This window comes from Boleophthalmus pectinirostris, unplaced genomic scaffold (assembly GCF_026225935.1).
Source record: "Boleophthalmus pectinirostris isolate CB_2022bp ecotype Guang Dong unplaced genomic scaffold, ASM2622593v1 HiC_scaffold_20, whole genome shotgun sequence".
Taxonomy (NCBI): Eukaryota; Metazoa; Chordata; class Actinopteri; order Gobiiformes; family Gobiidae; genus Boleophthalmus; species Boleophthalmus pectinirostris.
The window spans coordinates 8,262,239-8,284,310 of record NW_026571153.1 but is presented as its reverse complement, the minus strand read 5'-3'; positions in this window follow the sequence as shown (position 1 = coordinate 8,284,310).

Here is a 22,072-nt window from a genome sequence, read left to right as displayed (position 1 = left end):
AGTGGAATATGAGTGTTCTTTCTGTGACAGAGGGATGTTCTGCTGATGGTGAGTCTGGTCTGTGTTTCTGTCGCGTTGGAGATGGTTCATGTTAAACTTTTCAGAGATTATACGTCTGCAGGTCGTACACACAGAACGTATATATGAATGGACATATATTCTAGTCTCTTAGCGTTTTGGCGGTGAATTACTTCACGGCGCACAAACCTACATCAGTGTATCAACATTTTCAGGCGTCCACACAGTGCTGAATCAGAGCAGTACTCAAATGAATTTGTGGGACCTGGCGGCACCAGATTGTTCCGTCTCTGGAGCCGTTTTCCATCGGATTAGTGAGGACGAACACTGCATCTGCAACGAAAATGACTCAAATACGTACTAGTGTGGATCTGGCCTTAGAAAAACAACAATGAGACGCTTTTTCCCACTAGAAAAACATATTAAAAGCATAGACTACATACATAAATGGACTTAGCTAAAGCACTGGCCGCCACGTTCCAAATAGCAAGTGCAGCAGGAGACTCTTCCAGCCCCTTATGACTCTGGCTCCAATTGACCTGTCCGTCTCCCTGTACCTGCTGCTGTGAGCCTTGTCATTTTGATCTTAAAATGTTTGTATTAACCCGCTCTACATGATCCTCAATTTTTCATTTCGCTATTTTGTTCCTAAATCAAGATATGAACATAAATAAAGCACCAATCAGACGCCTTCATTCCCCGAGGTCACTCCTACTAGTATTAACAACAGGCTTGATTGACATCTAGCGCGTTTCGTTGCTAAATAAGTCCTCTATTTAAATAAATTTGATATTATTTACACTATTTAAAGTTTGACGACAACAGCTAAAAGTTGCCTCAGTATTCTCAAGGACCACCGAAATACTGCGGTCCGAGCAGAACAATGCAGAGCAGAGTATTTGCCGCTTTCCAGTGAGAACAATGGGCACATTTAACAACCTCAGTCATGATTGGCTCTTGTGGTTGCTATGATACTCGTAGTCAGACTTCCAAGTACAGAGCTTGGATCCAGATTCGCATTGGGAGCTTCACTTGAGTGGAGCTGAACGCTATGGGTGCTTGCTTAGTCGACTTTTTTTGTGGTTCCTTCGAGCTGTGGCTCCAGTTCTCTTTCTATTGAAAAACAGTGGCCGATTTCTCTGTAATTTCTGCCATTAGCCTCGTCATTTTGGTCTTAAAATGTTTGTATTAACCCATTCTACATGATCCTGGTGTTTATATTGCACAATTTTATCCCTAAAATTCCCTATCAAGACATGAACATTAATAACAGCTCAATTCAGCGCCTATTTTCCCCAAGGACGCTCCTGCTAGACTAAGCAACACGTTTAACTTCAACCACCCGCTTCTAATTGGCTCTTTAGTTTTGCGCTTGGATTTCCAAACACGGTCCCTGGTTACAAATTAGCCGCTATGAACTGCTAACCTAGATGAGCTTCATTTGGTTGCAATCGATCAGTCTACGCTTCTGTACAGTCTGAGATTAAAAGACGACTTCATTTTTGTTCTCAGGCTTGCGAGTTGCGACACGTGATAAGTGACAATACTGTAGGTACATTCAGATTTCCCCCGGGGCCTTAAAGAACACCACAGATTTTGGTTTGGGAAATATCAGATCAGTTACACCAGTGGCATTCAAGGAGGTAAAAAGCGGCTTGGAAAAAACACTATCGATCCTATGACCTGTGGCTGTAACCAGAGCAGGATTTAACCTCCATTCTCCGATCATCCGTCCCTTTTAGACCCTGACACTTGGTCCCCCGCGGTGACAGGTCCACTCAGTCCGGTAATATTGCATCTCCAGTTGGGAAAAACATGGCAAACAAAACTAAATCCTGTCGTTAATTGAAGTTAATGTCAGGGCCGCGGGATTAATTGCAAGAGGCTCTGTGCACAACAGCAACGCCAACCACATGGTTAGTGTCACTATTTCCTGTCTAGCTGTGTATAATTGTATCTGTGTATCATTTGTTTTTCAAAATAAAACCAAAAATAAGAAATTGAAAAAACAACTATCTTCATTGTTTATCTGTTTTTCCAGTTTTCGATTTTGTGTTTAAATGAATAAGGGAAAAAACAGATAACGGCCGTTTCCCATTTCCGTGATTTAAACTGTGATGCCGGACTTTTGCACCACATACGGACTGAACCAGGACTGATCCAGGACTAAACCAGGACTGAACCAGGACTGAACCAGGACTGATCCAGGACTAAACCAGGACTGATCCAGGACTAAACCAGGACTGAACCAGGACTAAACCAGGTCTAAACCATGTCTAAACCAGTACTGAACCAGGACTAAAAAAGGTCTAAACCAAGTGTAAACCAGGACCAAACCAGGACTAAACCAGGACTACACCAGGACTAAACAAGGTCTAAACCAGGACTAAACCAGTACTGAACCAGGACTAAAAAAAAGGTCTAAACCAAGTGTAAACCAGGACCAAACCAGACTATACCAGGTCTAAACCAGAACTAAACCAGGACTAAACCAGGACTACACCAGGACTGAACCAGGACTGAACCAGGACTAAACCATTTCTGGACCAGTACTGAACCAGGACTAAACCAGGACTACACCAGAATTGAATCAGGACTGAACCAGGACCAAACCCGGACAAGCAGGTGGGGACCATCCACTAAATGTTACACAGTGCACCTTTAATGCTTCAATATTAATCGAATCAAAATCTCAATTTGTAAATGAATGAAAGCACCTGGTAAATCACAAGTGCTGCTTTTTTTTAAATTTTTTTAATTAAGCTCCATAAATTCCTCCATAAACAACAGTCTTTTTGTCAATTCTTCTAGACATTTTTAAAGGTGCATTGTGTAACTTTTCTGGTGAAGGGGCCCTCAGTTGTTTCACAGTATGGCAATAAACCGTTCTATCTTCATGGAGATCAAACCAGACCAAGTTACAGGTCAAATCTGTGGAGAGGAAACCGCGCTCACAGTCAGAATGCCTGTTTTTCTTGGTATTTTTGAGCAATAAAACACCTGTAACTGAATAAATAAATGTAAAGTAGAGCTGTTTAATGTCACACTGTATGACATATGACATATTCATAGAAACAAGCAGGTGACGGACTCTGAACCAAAAAGTTACACTGCGAACCTTTAAATTGTGAACTTTGAACAGAACGCTACTAAAACATAAAGTACATAATCGCGAAGCTTCTCAGAAAAATCACGATAAGATTTTTTCAAATCAAACCCGCTCAGCCTCAGCTAATGTAATTGTTGCAGCAGAGACTGTAATTAGCTAATATAGTGGTGCTTTTATAATTATGGAATAGTGGAAATGCAGACGCCGGGGTTTACAGTGTGTCTATGCAGCAGGGTGTGGGGAGAGCTCAGGCCAAGCCCATTTCTGAGGTTTATTTTAGCCAAAGTTCACCACTCCACCACTGTGACCGAGTAAAAACACCGTGACAGGTCAAAAACACACGGTTGTAAATGTTAACATTGTCACGATAATTACTATATTGATTTATCGTCCAATATATGAAAGCTGGAATCATATTTTTTGGGGCTCAATATGTATCGTGCTTTTTTTGTTTATTAAGGATGTAACAATAACCAAAATATCGTGATATGTTATCGTCAAAAGTCTTACAAAAATATCAAATTACAAGTTCCTTTGCTTAAATTCATGGTTTCATAGTAGAAGCAGTTTATAAACATCGGGAACTACATATCCCATGATTCATTTCAGTGCAAACAACATGAAGAAATATGTTTTTTACTTGAATTCTTGGGATTATGACTGAAATAATTCACACCAAAATCTTGTCCAGGTATTTTAAAAGCAAAAAAAAAGTGTCAATCTGTCTATAATTATATCGAAATAAATATCGTAATTAAAACCAAAATTCTTTTTACTTTTTCTTTATTTTTACTGTTTACTTTGTATGTTCATAAACGAAAAACTTTAAGCAGTCCAAAGGTGAAAAAAAACTAACAAAAAACAAACATTGTGTCAACCATGTGATTATGTAAAACAACTGGGGTAGATATTTGTTTTTTTTTTTGTTTTTTTTTGCAATACTTGGATCATTTTTGGTTATTTTTTCTGGTAAAGTTTAATGATGCACTGTATAACTCTTTGGTAGTGGGTCATTGCTTTGCCTGGAATGTTCCACAGCATGGCATTAAACAGATTTACCTTATGCTTGACTGAATTACAGATGGTTTTCTAGCTCAAAAATACCTAGAAAAACAAGCATTCTGACTGTGAGCGGGGTCGCCTCTCCACAGATCTGACTTGAAACTTGGTCTGGTTTGGTCTCCGTGATGATCTACATTTACTTCGGCAATATATCGCACTTCAAACTTTGTCATCATGGCTTTCTTAAAACTCGTACAGATTATTAAAAAAAAGTATAAAACATCTAATTGTGACTGTTCTTTTGCGATTAGATGTGCGATGTTTCAAAGACAGGATTCGGTTCAGAGTGTACATCGTAAACAACTCCAGGAGTGTTAACATTTGAGGGTGGACTGAAATATGATCCGATCTAATCTAATACAAGAATCCACTACATTTTAGAACACGAAAAAGAAAAGATCTAAATAACCATATCGTCAAAGTTCTCACTCTCAATAATATCGTGGACCATCACAATATATCAAATTACAAGTCTCTTTGCTTAAATTAAGAGTTATGGTGCAGCAATAGCTAAAAAAACGACAGAGGGAACTACATAGACCATGATCCTTTGCTCCATTTCAGTGCAGTTTACATGAAGAAAAAACAGTTCTAAGCACTTTTAAGTCTTAGATCTTTGGATTAAGTCTTGTCTAAGCATTTTAAGAGGAAAAAGAAGCATATATACAGTTTTTCCACAGTTTTCTCCACAAAATATTACAAGAAATATCATACCGAGAGATGTATATCGTGAAAATATCGTACCGAGAGATTTGGATATTGTTACATCCCTAATCCTGAGCCTCCCCACCATATCGTGAGTTTCCCATGATATCGCAATAAGTATAGTATCGTGAGACTTGGATATCGTTACACCCCTATAAATAACTGAAGCCTTTGCGATTTGATCAGCGATGAGACTTTCAGCTCCTTTATCTGATCCGAATCTTTTTGATCTGTTCATTTCAAAGAGCCGTTCAAACTGGCTCTTTTAGGATTTATTTATATAAAAAAAGCCAACGTGACAACTCATTTTATTTGCAAACTACTCACAGAGAAAAGGCTCCAAGGAGAGTGGGAGTGTTTATCCTCTGGAGTTATGCAGCATCTAAATAAAACGCTGCACAATAATAATAAAAAAAAACGATTAGACTGACTCACTATTATGATGCCAAATGTTTTATTTATTTATTTATTTTTTTTTGTGCCCAAAGCTTTCACTCATGTTATTACTGATTCCTGGGTTGGATCATAACAAACGCCACAACAAATATAAACGCGACAAAACAACAAAAAGCCACAACACACCAAAAAAAGCCAAACAAACCACAACAAACCAAAAAAAACGCCATAACAAACGAAGCAAACGTGACTTTGGGACTATTTTTCGACGGACCAAGCGAAATTTTAAAGGATCAAGCAGGAAGTGAATGGGAAAAGTTGAAGAAGAACAAGAATGTGAAAAGTAAAGGAACGGAGAAGTGAACAAAGTTGTAAACTGAAGTAAAACAAATGTATTGTTTTGTGGCCAGGATCGATGTCACTGACTGGAAAATAGAGTCCCACGGTGACTTCCATTGTGGCTTTTTGGTTTGTTATGGCTTTTTGATTTGTTGTGGTGTTTGCATTTGTGTTGTGGCATTTGCATTTGTGTTGTCTCGATTGTATTTGTTGCGCCGTTTGCATTAAAATTGAGTCCCGCGGTCATTTCCGTTGTAGCTTTTTTTGGTTTGTTGTGGCTTTTTGTTGTGTTGTAGTGTTTGCATTTGTGTTGCGGTGTTTGCATTAAAATAGAGAGTCCCGTGGTCATTTCCGTTGTGGCTTTTTTTGAATTGTTGTGGCTTTTTGTTGTGTTGTAGCTTTTGCCTTTGTGTTGTGGCGTTTCTATTTGTTGCGGCGTTTGCATTAAAATAGAGTCCCGCGGTCACTTCCGTTCTGGCTTTTTTTTGTTTGTGCGTGTTTGCATTTGTGTTGTGGCGTTTTGCATTTGTGTTGTGGCGTTTTGCATTTGTGTTGTGGCGTTTCTGCATTTTGTGTTTCTTGTTGTGGTTGTGGCTTTTGTTGTTTGTAGTGTTTGCATGTGTGTTGCGGTGTTTGCATTAAAATAGAGTTCCGCAGTCACTTCCATTGTGGCTTTTTGGTTTGTTGTGGCTTTTTGATTTGTTGCGGTGTTTGCATTTGTGTTGGCGCGTTTCTATCTTGTTGCAACGTTTGCATTAAAATAGAGTCCCGTGATCACTTCCGTTGTGGCTTTTTGTTGTGTTGTGGTATTTGCATTTGTGTTGCGGCGTTTGCATTAAAATAGAGTCCCGCGGTCACTTCCGTTGTGGCTTTTTGTTGTGTTGTGGTATTTGCATTTGTGTTGCGGCGTTTGCATTAAAATAGAGTCCCGCGATCACTTCCGTTGTGGCTTTTTTTGGATTGTTGTGACTTTTTGTTGTGTTGTGGTGTTTGCATTTGTGTTATCACGTTCGTATTTGTCGCGTCGTTTGCGTTTGTTATGAGCCCTCCCGGCTTCCATATAAATCTGTAAAACGAACGCATAAAATAATTGCCATAAAAATTACATTCATTCACGTCAAGGAACAGTTTTTTGGGCTTTTTCACTTGATTGAACAACAGCCAATAAATCTACTCTCTCATTAATGACGTTGATCTATGTTGACAAATGTGTAAATATTATAGAAACCGCAACATCCGGTTTAGAAGGTTCAAAGGAATCAAACCCAAGACCTTGCAGCTGTGAGGCAAGACAACTACAACTAAATACACATTGCAAGAACGTATCATTGAGCCCCTGGTTAAAATCACTGCCACTGCACTGTCAAGATTCCAAGAACTTGAAAATAACAGGATAGGTTTTAAAAAAAGACGACAACAATGAGCGAATGTGGTGGGAACAGGAAAGAAAGTAATCAGGACTGGTGAAGGCAGGAAGAGCATTGTTCTAGTCCTGTCTTATCTGAAGGATGTGTCCAGCGAAGAAAACCGAAAACAAGAACACAACATTTAACGTCAACGAGGTATTAACAGCTAAAACATAACATATTTAGATCACCGTGTTACCTTTTATTGTTTTGAAAATGCTATACTCTACTATTCATTCCTCTGCTCTCCACATTAAGTCACTCCCCCTTCAGAGCGCTATCACAACACAATCCAATCATTTTGCTTCCCACTGATGAAACTACTGCACATCGCATCAGTTGTTGTGTACAGTTTTGTGTCATGTTTTTGTATATTTATTGAGAATTGTCGTGTGGGAGCTGAACATTATCGTATTTTTGAGACTATAAGGCGCACTAAAAATCCTTTAATTTTCTCAAAAATGTACAGTACGCCTTATAATCCAGTCGTCTTCTGTATCAATTCTGGTTGTGCTTACTGACCTCGAACAGATTTTAAGAGGTACACGGCGCTCAAAAGTCTGTCAGAATGATTTAGTACGACTTTCTTAAGCTGAAGTAGAGGTCGAAGTAAAGGTCTGTACCAGACAGAATTTTCAGTCCCCCTCCCGCCCGCATCCCAAATTGTGCAGTCCTGTTCCCAACTGCAAAGAATGGTAATTTTCATTGCCTCTCCCGCCCACATCTGCAATATTTTCTCCCAGTTCCACTCACAAATCCCGCAAGATGGGGATGTTCGCTTTCTTAAGCTCTATCAAATATGGAGAAGTGGAAAGGAATTGTCTAAAATGTGTGCGAGATTAGACCACATCTACAAGTTTAGGCTGCTTAAAATGTTTTTATTGATGCCAAATAAAATATCCAGCACAAATGATACATGATAGGCAAACATTAATCATTTGTATTTTACTTTACACTCATATTTAGTTTGCGGGGCTGCAGTTTATCATCCCACCCGCCCACGCCCGCAATGAGCTTTCAAAATGTGTCCCGTGCCGCACTGTTTGCGTCGGGTCCCGAGGGTCCCAGTGCAGGGCTCTACTACGAAGCCGTACCACTTGATGGATTATCGGAGCAGTACAGCTACCGACATCAGGAGCCTCGCAGAGTAAAACATATTCATCGAGACAGGGAGGCAACACCGGGTGAGTTACGCCACGATCTGCCAATGGATTGTGGACGCCTGGACTAAGGGATGAGTCTCAAATGTCGTCTGTTTGTTTTGCTTAATGTGCCTTATAATCCGGTGCACTTTATGTATGAAAATAGACGAAAGAATTCAACATTACTGATATTGCACTTTATAATCTGAAAAATACGGCAAAGAGATTCAAATAGGGCCTGGGCGAGATCGCTAAATTACTCAAACATGCATGGATGACATATAAAACCTCTTCAGGCGTGGTTTTAATGAGGGAACGTTATAACATGGAAGAAAGCTAAAACAAATTTGCAAAAGACCCTCTCTTTAACGAAATACATCCAGGCACATGGCAGGAAAGTTGATGCAAAGTACACATTTGAGCACTGAGGAGTGAAGCAGTTTGTAGCAAAAAAAATAACACCAGCTAAGTTGCTAAGCTGTGTTACTTGACCACTGCAATGAGTAAAAAGTCTAGTGAAGATGGACTTTAAAAACACAGAGGAGCTTATGTACCACTAGTGTCTACCCCAAAATGTAAGATATAAACACTTAAATCCATCAGAAAATGATTTAAAAGTAGTGAAATTATCTGCAGCAAAATAATTTTGCTTGACAAGTTATCTTAAAATAAACAACCTCTAGACTAGAATTAAAAAGTCTCAGAACTTGTAAGTAGATGATAAATCTAAACACAAGATGAATAACCTGTATAATAATCTTGGCCAAATCAGAAAAAACATCTCCTAATATTTGAACCTTTCTTATTTAAGACTTCTTGTAGTTTGTAGTTTCTCGAAGGCCATATAACAGTTCCAAAACATGCTTTTATTATTAATTTTGTTATCTGTAATTCAAGGTGAAAGCTGTTTTTATTTAGTCTTTGCTCTGGTATCATATTGGGTTGTTACTGAGCATGGACCAGGAACAGAAAAACAAAAATATATAATAATATAACGCATAGTTTCGAGGTCTGGAGACAAAACAAAACAACCTCTAACTTGGTCAAAAGCTCAAAACTATTACCTCATACCTTTAGAAAACAAAAACAAACATTATAATTGCACGTGATTGCTAGTTTAGGTAAGCAAAGGCCGAACATCAGGTCGAGACACGCTCAAGTCCATAGTCACGGCAACATTCCTGCAGGGGCCAAAGGTCAAGCGTCTTTACGGCCATCGCAAACCAGTCCCAGACAAACAGCGGCAGCTCTTACGTTAACGACTCTCTCCGTACATGATTGTGCACTCTCATTAGCAGCCCGGCCTCTCCTCGTTCTCGTCCGCAGTGCTCTACTCATCAAACCAGCGTCCATCAGAGCTCCCCGCTTCCGATTCCACAAGAACAAGAATCCACAATCATCACATCATTGTATAAACTAGGGCTGGGCGATATGGATCAAAAAATATATCTCGATATACGATATATATCTCGATATACGATATATATCTCGATATATGTTCAAGAAAAAATAATCCCCTAAAACTGAAAACTGCAAAAACAAATCTGCCAAATTCCACAAGGTCTTTTTTTTTTTTATTGAAGTGTAAGAGGTCGGCAGTTTATATAGGAACATTTAAGATTACAAAAAACCCTAATTACATAAATAATAATTTAACTGGAAAATAAAAGAAATAATATATATTTCCTCCTTTTCATTCATAAATAAAACAACTCAACACAAGTTCATCTTTGCATTAACTCTGTTATCCAGACCATAATCATAACCATGAGCTCCTTTAGCAGAAGAAGATCAGAATGTTCCTTATTTCAATAGATCCATGTTTCTGAGGAGTTCTGAGGTTTAATCCCACAATCCACTGCAGATCAAATCCAACGTTTCCAAACACTATTGTACAAGTGACACTGCAGCAGATTATTAATTAAAATCTTCTGCATAAATAAACTTTACATTGCTAAACTTTACAATATATAAAGCACAACGACTCTAGAGCCACATCAGCCTGTTTGACATAATAATGTGTTTAATGCAGTTTTGCGCACGTGTGTTTACGTTTTACAGAAACGAAACTTAAGCGCATGGCTCATTTGCATAAACAGCGCACTTCTCACACAGCTCAGCTCGTTTAGCTTCTTTCGGGCTAAAGGACGCGACTCGGTGGAATATGAGGATGTGCTGCTGATGGTTTTGTCTGTAAATGGTGGAAAAGGTTCGTGGTGCTTGAAGCTTTTCACTGGCACCAACTTTCAGCGTCAAGGCGATAGTGACGAGTGAAGGAGACACGAGCGAACAAAATCAGGGAGGCGGAGGCGACGCCAGAGAAGGTAAACAAGCGAAGCGACGAAATCAGAATTGAATATAAGCATTATATCGATATATACGATATGTCAGAATTCATATCGAGTTTAAAAACTATCTCGATATATTTAAAATATCGATATATCGCCCACCCCTAGTATAAACCTCTTCTAAAAAGCTGAGATTTTATATTTTATTACTTATTTTTCTATTTTGTACTCCCTGCAAATGTACAACTCACCCTTATGTAACAGATAATACTCCCTACAACTGTACAAGAACTCAACCTTATGTAACAGATAATACTCCCTACAACTGTACAGCAACTCACCCTTATGTAAAAGATAATACTCCCTACAACTGTACAGCAACTCACCCTTATGTAAAAGATAATACTCCCTACAACTGTACAGCAACTCACCCTTATGTAAAAGATAATACTCCCTGCAACTGTACAGCAACTCACCCTTATGTAACAGGTAATACTCCCTACAACTGTATGACAGCTCAACCTTATGTAAAAGATAATACTCCCTACAACTGTACAACTCAACCTTATGTAAAAGATAATACTCCCTACAACTGTACAGCAACTCACCCTTATGTAAAAGATAATACTCCCTACAACTGTATGACAGCTCAACCTTATGTAACAGATAATACTCCCTACAACTGTACAACAACTCAACCTTATGTAAAAGATAATACTCCCTACAACTGTATACAGTCAACCTTATGTAACAGATAATACTCCCTACAACTGTACAACACACCCTTATTAACAGATAATACTCCCTACAACTGTACAACACACCCTTATTTAACAGATAATACTCCCTACAACTGTACACACTCACCTTATGTAACAGATAATACTCCCTACAACTGTACAACAACTCACCTTATGTACCAGATAATACTCCCTACAACTGTACTACCTTATGTACAGATAATACTCCCTACACTTTATGTACCAGATAATACTCCCTACAACTGTATGACAGCTCACCTTATGTAACAGATAATACTCCCTACAACTGTACAACAACTCACTTATGTACCAGATAATACTCCCTACAACTGTACACACTCAACCTTATGTAACAGATAATACTCCCTACAACTGTACAACAACTCAACCTTATGTAAAGATAATACTCCCTACAACTGTACAACAACTCAACCTTATGTAAAAGATAATACTCCCTACAACTGTATGACAGCTCAACCTTATGTAACAGATAATACTCCCTACAACTGTACAACACACCCTTATTTAACAGATAATACTCCCTACAACTGTACAACACACCCTTATTTAACAGATAATACTCCCTACAACTGTACGACAACTCAACCTTATGTAAAAGATAATACTCCCTACAACTGTATGACAGCTCAACCTTATGTAACAGACACTACTCCCTACAACTGTACAACAACTCATCCTTATGTACCAGATAATACTCCCTACAACTGTACAACAACTCATCCTTATGTACCAGATAATACTCCCTACAACTGTACGACAACTCATCCTTATGTACCAGATAATACTCCCTACAACTGTACAACAACTCATCCTTATGTACCAGATAATACTCCCTACAACTGTACGACAACTCACCCATATATAACGGATAACGGTGTTTTTACTGTAGTTCTGAGAAAATAAAACCACCTGTAATTGAATAAATACAAGCTCTACTGTAACTTTGTTTAATGCCATACTGCGGAACATCCCAGGCAAACCAATAATATATGGAGACAAGTTACTCAGCTCATCTTTAAGTAACAAATCTGAGGATTACATGCAAACACGGAGGATAAAGTAGCATCTAAAATCTGTGGAGCGTGAGGATTGGGCTTTGGGGTGTGGGCGTATTGTGTAACCGAGGTGTGAAAACATCTGTTGGAAGGATCAGACGTGAAATATTACAGTTATTTTAAGTTGAGCAGGAATAATAACAAACATGCCACACGCAATATTATAGGCCCAGGTATACAAAAGAGGCAGCCTAAAAGTAAGTCAGCCTTAATCTCTGTATAAACCGGGTTAACAACGGATGATTTAAGGTAGAGCCATGGCGATTTTCGAAGCTGAAATCGTCATTAATCTTGTGAAGGTGTTTTGCGGACTTCATGACGTCCAGGATTTCCACCTCTAAACACGCTTACGTCACGAACCAGGAAGACGTTTGGAATGCGATGACGACTTCCGGTGTCGTTACAGACACTGGACTCGACGACCGACTCTGATAAAACCATGGATTCAGAAAACTTCTTCATAATCCGCCAAAGCTTTCCACTGACTGTAATTGCAACCTTTGTGGTTGAGGTTCGGCCGCCTGCGTATCTACACGTAGATGTTGTAGCTTTGCTTGAAATATTCCACAGTAAAGAAAAAAATGGAACTGAATTGAAAATATATTCCAGGCAGAGCTACATAGTGCTAGCCGGGATGGCGCCACCTAGTGCCTCCGCTCAATTTCATTTCTCTCCAGCGACTAGATCAGGAATCAAAATACACTAGACGTTTTGCAAGACGTTTTGCAAGAAGCCTGGAAGTTGTAGACTGTGCACCGACCAATCAGCGAAGAGCTGTGAAGACATGACGTCAAACTTAAGGGTCTGTGTCCCTTTTGTGGAACAACACAACAGTAAACAAAGTGGCCGAGATGGATGCAGACGAAGACAGACATTCTGTGCTGGCAACGATTCCCAAGATTGAGGATTTAAAGCCGGAACAAAAAGAATGTTTGCTGAATTTATCAAGGGGAAAGATGTTATTACCCTTCTTCCTACGGGATTTGGTGCATTACATACGTCACAACCAAATAGCAGCGATTGGTTAAATAAAAAAGTACACACAGACCGTCAAGCGAACAAATCCAAATGCTGCAAGGTCAGACAGTTTCCACGACATGAAACCTGCTGATGAATCAGGCTAAGATAGTGCACCCTACACTATTAAAGACTCTTGTGAGCTTTAAGTCATGTTATAATATTGTTACCTCATCAAAATCGCACCTGGATTTGTGTTTTGTTTCATTCACACATGTTTAAATGACCCTTATGAGGCTGTGTACATTTCCAAAGCTCAAAATGCTCTGTTCCACCTTGTGATGTCATGCAGTTTTCAAGTGAACAGCTGTCTTTTATCTGTCTGGGGATGTCAATTCCAGGTCTGACATCATGCAAATGATTCTAGTGAAGGTGTATGACGTTCAAAAACACCGTGGAGCTCTTTCTGTATTACCACCTGACATCACAAGGTGGAACAGAGTGATTTCAGTTTGAGAGAAGAGCTCAGCCTAGTAAAAATATGCAAAGTTTCTGAGTGTGAATGAAACAAAACACAACTCCAGGCATGTTTGTGACGAGATAACAACATTAAATAGTGTAATATGGACACTTTTGAACTTTATAACAGCATCAATTTCCAAAACAGCCCCTTCTGTCTGCACTGTGACACCTGGAATGATCCATAATGATTCCGTAGCACTCTGACTCACTACCATTGTGCGCATTTGCATGAAGAAACCACGGCATGCAGACCTTTTGACAGCTCTTCCACTGCACTAGCACGCCACCCCAGCAGCCTGTGCCCTCTCCTCAGACAATGGAGAGAGCAGCAGCAGCAGCAAAAAGCAGCCTACCACCGATGACAGCAGCAGCAGCAGCAGCCTCCCTCAACGAATCACAGGCCCGCGCAGACTCCGCCAGACTCGGCTTTTATCAACAAGAGGCGACTGCAGATGCGAGGGATGACCGGAGCTCTCCTTTCGCGCGTCCTAGCACTAGCATAACAACACAGATGGATGTAAACTAAACACTAAACGCGTTGCTTAGACTAAAAGGCCCATAATGCAGCTCCACCACGCACTATTTTCAACTAATGCACTGGGAATAAGACGCAATACTACACAATAATAATGAATAATTGAGAGGAATTACGCATGAGGTATTTGACAGCAGCTCTTCTACGTAGTCCGTGCGTAATAATGTAAGAAATGCTGTAATGCGTGAAGAAAAAAAACATCTTACCAGCGCTCATGGTGCCAGTCGGACCGTTCCCCAGTCAGATGATAACGCGCAATAGAAATAAGACACTATCCTCATTGACAGTGCATGGAGAAGGACGCCAGCAGCAGCAGCAGCAGGGACCGCAGAGTGCGTGAGAGTCTCGGGGATGGAGAGGTCCAGAGCCCGGAGGAGGAGGAGGAGGAGGAGGAGAGGAGGGAGAGTGGGTGGGATTGTGGCTGGAGGAAAGAGTGGAGAGAGGTGGAGGAGACCGGAGACGAGCGTCCTGCCGCGGGACTCACTGCGGACACACGGCGCTCTGCCCTGGCTACGGCGCACACGAGTCGGCGCAGGTTGGGGTTGGGTGTGGGCGCGCCGCTGTCTGGCACCGCGACGTCAACGTGAGGGAAATGTGAACGAACGGGGTTTCCGGGGGGAGTGTTTCAAAGTAAAAGTGCAAAGTGTTGGTTGGAGCGGGACTGTGTGGACTCATAGACTGTTTATATACTGTACATTTCGTCTAGTTAAATGGAAATAAAAAATAAAAAAGTCAAGTTCTGCATTCTGTAATTTTTCTATTATTATTATTATTATTATTATTATTATTATTATTATTATTATTATTATTATTATTATTATTATTATTATTATTATTATTATTATTGTTATTATCATTATTATTATTATTATTAGTAGTAGTAGTAGTAGCAGTAGTAGTAGTAGTAGTAGTAGTAGTAGCAGTAGCAGTAGAAGTATTAGCAGTAGTAGTAGTAGTAGTAGTTAGTAGTAGTAGTAGTAGTAGTAGTAGTAGCAGCAGTAGTAGTAGAAGTAGTACTATTAGCAGTAGCAGTAGAAGTATTAGCAGCAGTAGTAGTAGTAGTAGTAGTAGTAGTAGTAGTAGTAGTAGTAGTAGTAGTAGTAGTAGTAGCAGTAGTAGTAGTAGAGTAGTAGTAGTAGTAGTAGTAGCAGTAGTAGTAGTAGTAGTAGTAGTAGTAGTAGTAGTAGTAGTAGTAGTAGTAGTAGTAGTAGTAATGGAAAGGAAAAACTAAAAAGTCAAGTTCTGCATTCTACAGTTTTTTTCTATTATTAGTAGCAGTAGTAATAGTAGTAGTAATAGTAGTAGTAGTAGTAGTAGTAGGTGGTAGTAGTAGCAGTAGTAGTAGTAATAGTAATAGTAGTAGTAGGTGGTAGTAGTAGCAGTAGTAGTAGTAATAGTAGTAGTAGTAGTAGTAGTAGTAGGTAGTAGTAGCAGTAGTAGTAGTAATAGTAATAGTAGTAGTAGGTGGTAGTAGTAGCAGTAGTAGTAATAGTAATAGTAGTAGTAGTAGTATAACAGATATCAGAGTGGGGACTTGGAAGTCGTAACTTGGACATGAGTCAGACATGAGTTACTATTTTTAGGACTCGAGACTTGACTTGATAAAATGGATTAGGACTTGGGACTCGGCTTGGACTTGAGGCCTGTGACTCGTGAACTTGCTTCTCCTAAAAATATGTTTTTAGAAAATACTTTTCTCTTTATAGTTGATACATGCAGCATTAAATTTTACAGGAACAAACTGGAACATGTCCGTCCCACTTCTGTTTGTTACTTTGGATGTAACTGAAGTACTATGAAGTACTGTGATGTGGTATCCTCAAATGTACTACAGTAATATACAGTACAACACAGTAAAACAGAAGGAACTACAAAGAACATGATCCTTCCAGTTCAGTGCAGACTAGACGAAAAAATAAATCTGAATTCTTTCTCTTCTAACCATAATGATTCACACTAAGATCTTGTCAAGACATTTAAAAAGGAAAAAAAATGCATTTCTACAACTCTTATATAAATATACCATGACTTTTTAAGTACAATTTAGTTTAAAAGTCATATAAATTGCAAAAATCTGGTATTTTGGTTTAAAAACTTGAATTGAGACTTGCAAAACAACGACTTGGTCCCACCCCTGAGAGATAATACTCCCTACAACTGTTCAACAACTCACCCTTTTGTAATAGATAACCCTATGTCCTGTCAATCATCATATTATTGTTGCCATGTCTTCCTCTTGTAAACAGCTGAGATTTGATATTTTATTACGTATTTTCTATTTTATTTTGACTTGTACATTTACATTTATATAATTATGTTTTATTTGACACCTGTCTCTTGCGTTTTTGGTACTTATTTAGAATTTATTACTACCATTTATATTTTTTACTCTTTGTTATTCAAATACATAAGGTGTAAATAGGCCATTTGAGAAAAACTACATTATACTACCACGCAGGCTTGCTTAAATTAAATTAAATTAAATTAAATCCGCCTTAACCCGGGTGCAGAGTTCTGTGCGGAGACTGGGGGCACTTGGGCTCTGGGTCAGATGCTGTGCGAGGTCCTTTGGCTCCACCTTGCGTTGATGTTTGGTAATGCCTCTCACTGCAATAACTTAGACTTAAACTTTATTGATCCACAAAGGAAATTATTTGGACACAGTAGCTCACACATCGTAATATAATATAATAACGAAGAGTAAAAATATAAATGGTAATAATAAATTCTAAATAAGTGACAAAAAAGATAGTAAGAGACAGGTGTCAAATAACACATAAGTATATAAATGTAAAGAAAAAGGTTCATTTTAGTCATTCCACAGCAGTTACAGCAGCTAACAGAATTAAGGTTTGTTCATTGCCTTAGAGATGAAGGACAAGTAGAAACTGATCATCATCTTCATCCAGGTGTTGTCCTGTTTAGGCACTGATAGAGCCAGAAAAAAAGAAACTGTAATTACCATGAACCACTTTAGTAAGATGCCTTTATCCATGCTATTTTTTCTCATAAAAAACAAACAAACAAACAAACAAAAAACATGTTACACAGGTCTGCAGGAAGAACAGTTTGTAGTCAAGGTCAGTTAAAAACAATCAATCAATGAATCTGCCCAGGGACGACAGGTGGAAATTATCACTGGGGCTACAACCTGGTACAGTGCATCTCTCCTGTAAAAACTGCGTGCTGTCCCTGTCTCAAATAAATAAATAAATAAACAAAAATGTCGCCACTGATTGAAATCAAACTCTAGTTTTTTTTTGTTTTTTTTTTTATTAACCTATATTACATCTTGGTGAAGAAAAACAATACTTTTTTATTTATGTCTTGAAAGGCTCAACATAAATGCAATGAATAATCAGTTAATTAATTTGGCAGATCAGAGCAGCCAATGGCGTGTTTGTCTGTGAACAGCTGACTGCACGGAGAGAGGAGGTGGGAGCACAGGGACACGCTCAGGGCGGAACCATGGAAATATAACGGAGCTTGTGCGCACAGAGGAGAAAGTTCAGACAGCGGGACGTGAAATCCGTGGAAAGTGACGCACCGGCGACATGGCAGGTAAATAACAGCATCGGTGTGTGGAGCTGAGTGTGGAGCAGATGTAAAAACAAGAAACATGAATAACTACGATTATTACATGTAGTTTTGTTGCAGAGGCGGCTGTTGTGGTGTCTGTGTCCGTCCAGAATAACGAGCAGAAAAAGTTCAGGTTTTTGGGGGTGGGTGTGTCTTTTCTCTGTTATTGTGTTCTACTTTACGCCATTTACAATCCGGAGGCGCTACGCACAGATGCTTTGATGTGCGTAACGCGCGTAATGGATATCTATAATACTATTAACAATTATGTCCCTGCCAATGTCCAGGTCACCCAAATATGCCTGATCGTCTTCCACGTGAGCTGTATAGTCTCTTTACCGTACAGTGGTAGAAGGTCATGGAGTAATGACCAACAATACTTAATTTCATCGTTTTTTGTAAGTCAGTCAGGGTTTCCAGATTTTTTATTTTATTTTAACTGAGCCACACATTTTACTTCTGTGCTCTTTTACATCATGTCACTAATATAACGTTTACTTGGCAGGTTTTAATTGCAGGATGTTTGGCCATAGCTGCAAAAAATCTTCATCTTCCCACGGTATGCAAATTGCATGTACAAATAAAATGTACTAAAAAACAAAATGTGAATATTAACAAATTAAAATACATTGGTAGAAAATAAAAGTAGATAAAAAGTATAAACATCTTCCTATATTTTGCATTGTAATGATAGTAAAAAACATTTCTGAATGTATTTCCAGCTCAGGGCTTGTCTGGGAATGGAGATTTTGTCCAGTCTGGCCTGCCTCGCCATCCTAAACATCACCGTGATTAAACTGATAACTCGTTATCATGCGTGCTATCATGCTCCAACAAGTCAAGACAAACTGGGGTGTGAAAACCTGCACGTATGTTTACTTTATTATTATTCAATATTTTAATCCAAGAAGTTTTGAATTTAAGAGCAAGGACCACGCCTCAACAATGGAATATGATAACGATATTTACTGACGGGAGAGAGATGTGACGGCTGGAGGGAGACTCAGGGCGGGGGGTTATGATCTCCAATCCAAAATGGTCACGCAGCTGAATCAGAACCCCCTCCTCCTTGAAAATGACGTCTTCAGACAGAAGGATGGGCGAAAGACACGAGTGGGAGGGAGGGAGGTTGTCGAGAGAGCAGACGCAGACGGTGTTGTTGGGATAGACCGTATAAATCGGGCTTGTGGGTAACTGAAGGCGTGGTTCAGATAAGCTGGTTGGCTGTAGAGGAGGTTGAGGTGTGGTCCATCATATTGACTCCCCTAAATTCTCCACTGTATTGTCACTGTAAACATAAAGTGTTTGTTGTCCGTCCTCTTGTGTTCATAGAATGCCCATATGCATCTTTTCACTGAGTTACTGCTCGTCCACGTCGCTCTCTTTGCCATTTCTGTCACTCTGGTAGTTTATGCCTGTAAGAACTGCTGCTGTCCTGCTCCAAAAGTGGTATGACACACACATACACACACACACACACACACACACACACACACACACACACACACACACACACCACACACACACACACACACACACACACACACACACACACGTTATGTTTTTGTGCTTTTATTGTGTTTCTGTGTGTGTTTATTTGTATCAGTGTAGGATTTTCTAAATAAAAAAATTAAACCTCTCTAATATAAACATGTAAATTGTGCTTTCAGCCGGTGATAATGATACAAGCCCCTCCGGCCCCTCAGTGAGGACAGCTGGAAACAAGGCTCATCATTTACTCCAGTGTGACACAAATGTCTCTCAGTACTAACAGCATGTTTGTTATGACACCTACAAATATTATCTACACATTTATTACATCTTCAGAACAGTTTTTTGCACTGTACGTAAGTTTTTATTTATATAGCGCTTTTCACAGACATTTGTCACAAAGACATTTTACAGAGCATTATTCTTTCACGTCACACCTGGTGGTGGTAAACTACTATTGTAGCCACAGCTGCCCTGGGGCAGACTGACTGAAGCACGGCTGCCATGCCAATCTGCACCATCGGACCACCACCCTCACTCACACACACACCACTTTCATACTAGGCAATGTGGGTGAAGTGTCTTGCCTAAAAACACAACAGTTTTTTGCAACTGGCGCCCCCCCATGGCTCCTGAGTTTCCCAGCGTCTCCCATCCAAGTCCTGACCAGGCCCAGCCTGTTTAACTTCTGAGATGTGACAGGATCAGGCTTTGACAAGCTGGTATGGTCACATACACTGTACTTATGCATGTTTGTGATTATGTGTAACAAGAAGTTTTATCATGCTGTGAATTACACTTGTTATTCAGATCTTCATAACTCACTTGTTTGAGTTTTGAATTGCTTGTTTGCGTGTGTTTTTTGGATTTATTTATTTTTTAAATAAATAAAAATAGATATTTGTATGTTTGCTGTTTTTAGTTAAATACTAGAAGAATTTAAAATGACATTACATGATTTTTGACAGTTCAGACAAGACAGTAAACTGCCATGACACAATTTATGTGATTGTTAAATTGTTGTCGTGTGTTGGTTGGGGTCGTACCTGTGATGATGTGACCTCTGCTCTATTTTCATTTTCATTTCACACACGCACAAATATGTGTGTGTGTGTGTGTGTGCGTGTGTGTGCGCGTGTGCGCGTGTGTGTTTGTGTGTGCATCTCACACAATTATATGCAGGTGAGGCGGGTGGTGCTGCAGGTCTCTCCAGTCGTGGTCAGCGCAGCTTCCGTCCCACACAGTGATGCAACTGAAAAGATGCTCTCAGTGGTTCCTCAGTAGAATGTGCTCATGATGGTGTGAGGCACTTGTCTGCTTGAGTTTTTGCAGGAAGCAGAGGCGCTGCTGGGCTTTCTTCACCAGTGATGCCGTGTTGTCCAGGAGAGGTCCTCACTGATGTGCACCCTCCACAGTTGCACCGTCAGTGGTCAGTGGCGGCTGTTGGGTGTGGCTTCTCTGGAAGTCGACATCAGTCTCCTTAATGTCTTACTACAATCTAGAGATCTTACCTTTTCATCCTCCCACTGGAAGAAGCTGCAATCTTTTCTGTCTCTGCAAGCTGAGCAGGCGTAGAATCTTTTGCCTTTAGAACCTCCTTCACAAACAAATAACAAAGTGGGACCTGGAAATGCTCAGTAACAGTAGTATGAGATATGCATGTGGTAGAACATAGAAATGGCATGGAAAGAGCACATCAACATTAATATTAGTGCTGTCATGCGATCAAAAAAATTTAGAGATTAATTAATTATGATCTGTAATTAATTAATCTAATTAATCTCATTTTAATCTCACCTAAAAATTTCTGAGAAAAGCTTCAATTTGAGGTATTTTCATTTAAATTCATTATTACATTATTGTGGCAGATCAAAAGACTGATATAGATTTAAAAAAGTGACTTTATAAAGTCATTTATTGTTTAACAAATGTCTCCAAATTTGGCTGTTGAGCCCAAGTCTCCATGAATAAGAAACTGTTTGCTGTAAAGTAGCAAAGACGAGGAAATCTGAACATAATAACTTTTGTCTACTTAAAGACAATAAAAAGTCCAGTCTTTCCTTAACCATATTAAAAATATTATTGATAGAGAAATGCTTTATATATGAGATCACTGGTTTTAGTCCTAGTTTAGACCTGGTTTAGACCTGCTTTAGTCCTACTTTAGTCCTAGTTTAGTCCTGGAATGGGTTAATCCTGGTTTTAGTCCTGGTTTAGTCCTGGTTTAGACCTGGTTTTAGTTCTGGTTTTAGTTCTGGTTTAGTCCTGGTTTAGACCTGGTCTGGATTAGTCCTGGTTTTAGTCCTGGTGTTAGTTCTGGTTTAGTCCTGGACTGGATTAGTCCTGGTTTTAGTCCTGGTGTTAGTTCTGGTTTAGTCCTGGACTGGATTAGTCCTGGTTTTAGTCTTGGTGTTAGTTCTGGTTTAGAGGCGCACAGGAGGAAGCGCGGTTTACGCGAGAAAACACGATCCACACGCGGCTCACGGGAGCACGTCGGTGTCCGCGCAGTGTCTACGGAAGGAAACGTTCTCAGGTTAATGACGATGATGAAGGTGTGTGTTTGTGTGTGTGTGTGTGTGTGTGTGTTGTGTGTGTGTGTTTGTGTGTATAGGGACAGTAGTGCAGACATCATGAGTCTATGCAGGTTGTTTTCACCAGTGACATTTAAGTTGTAGGCGATTTTATA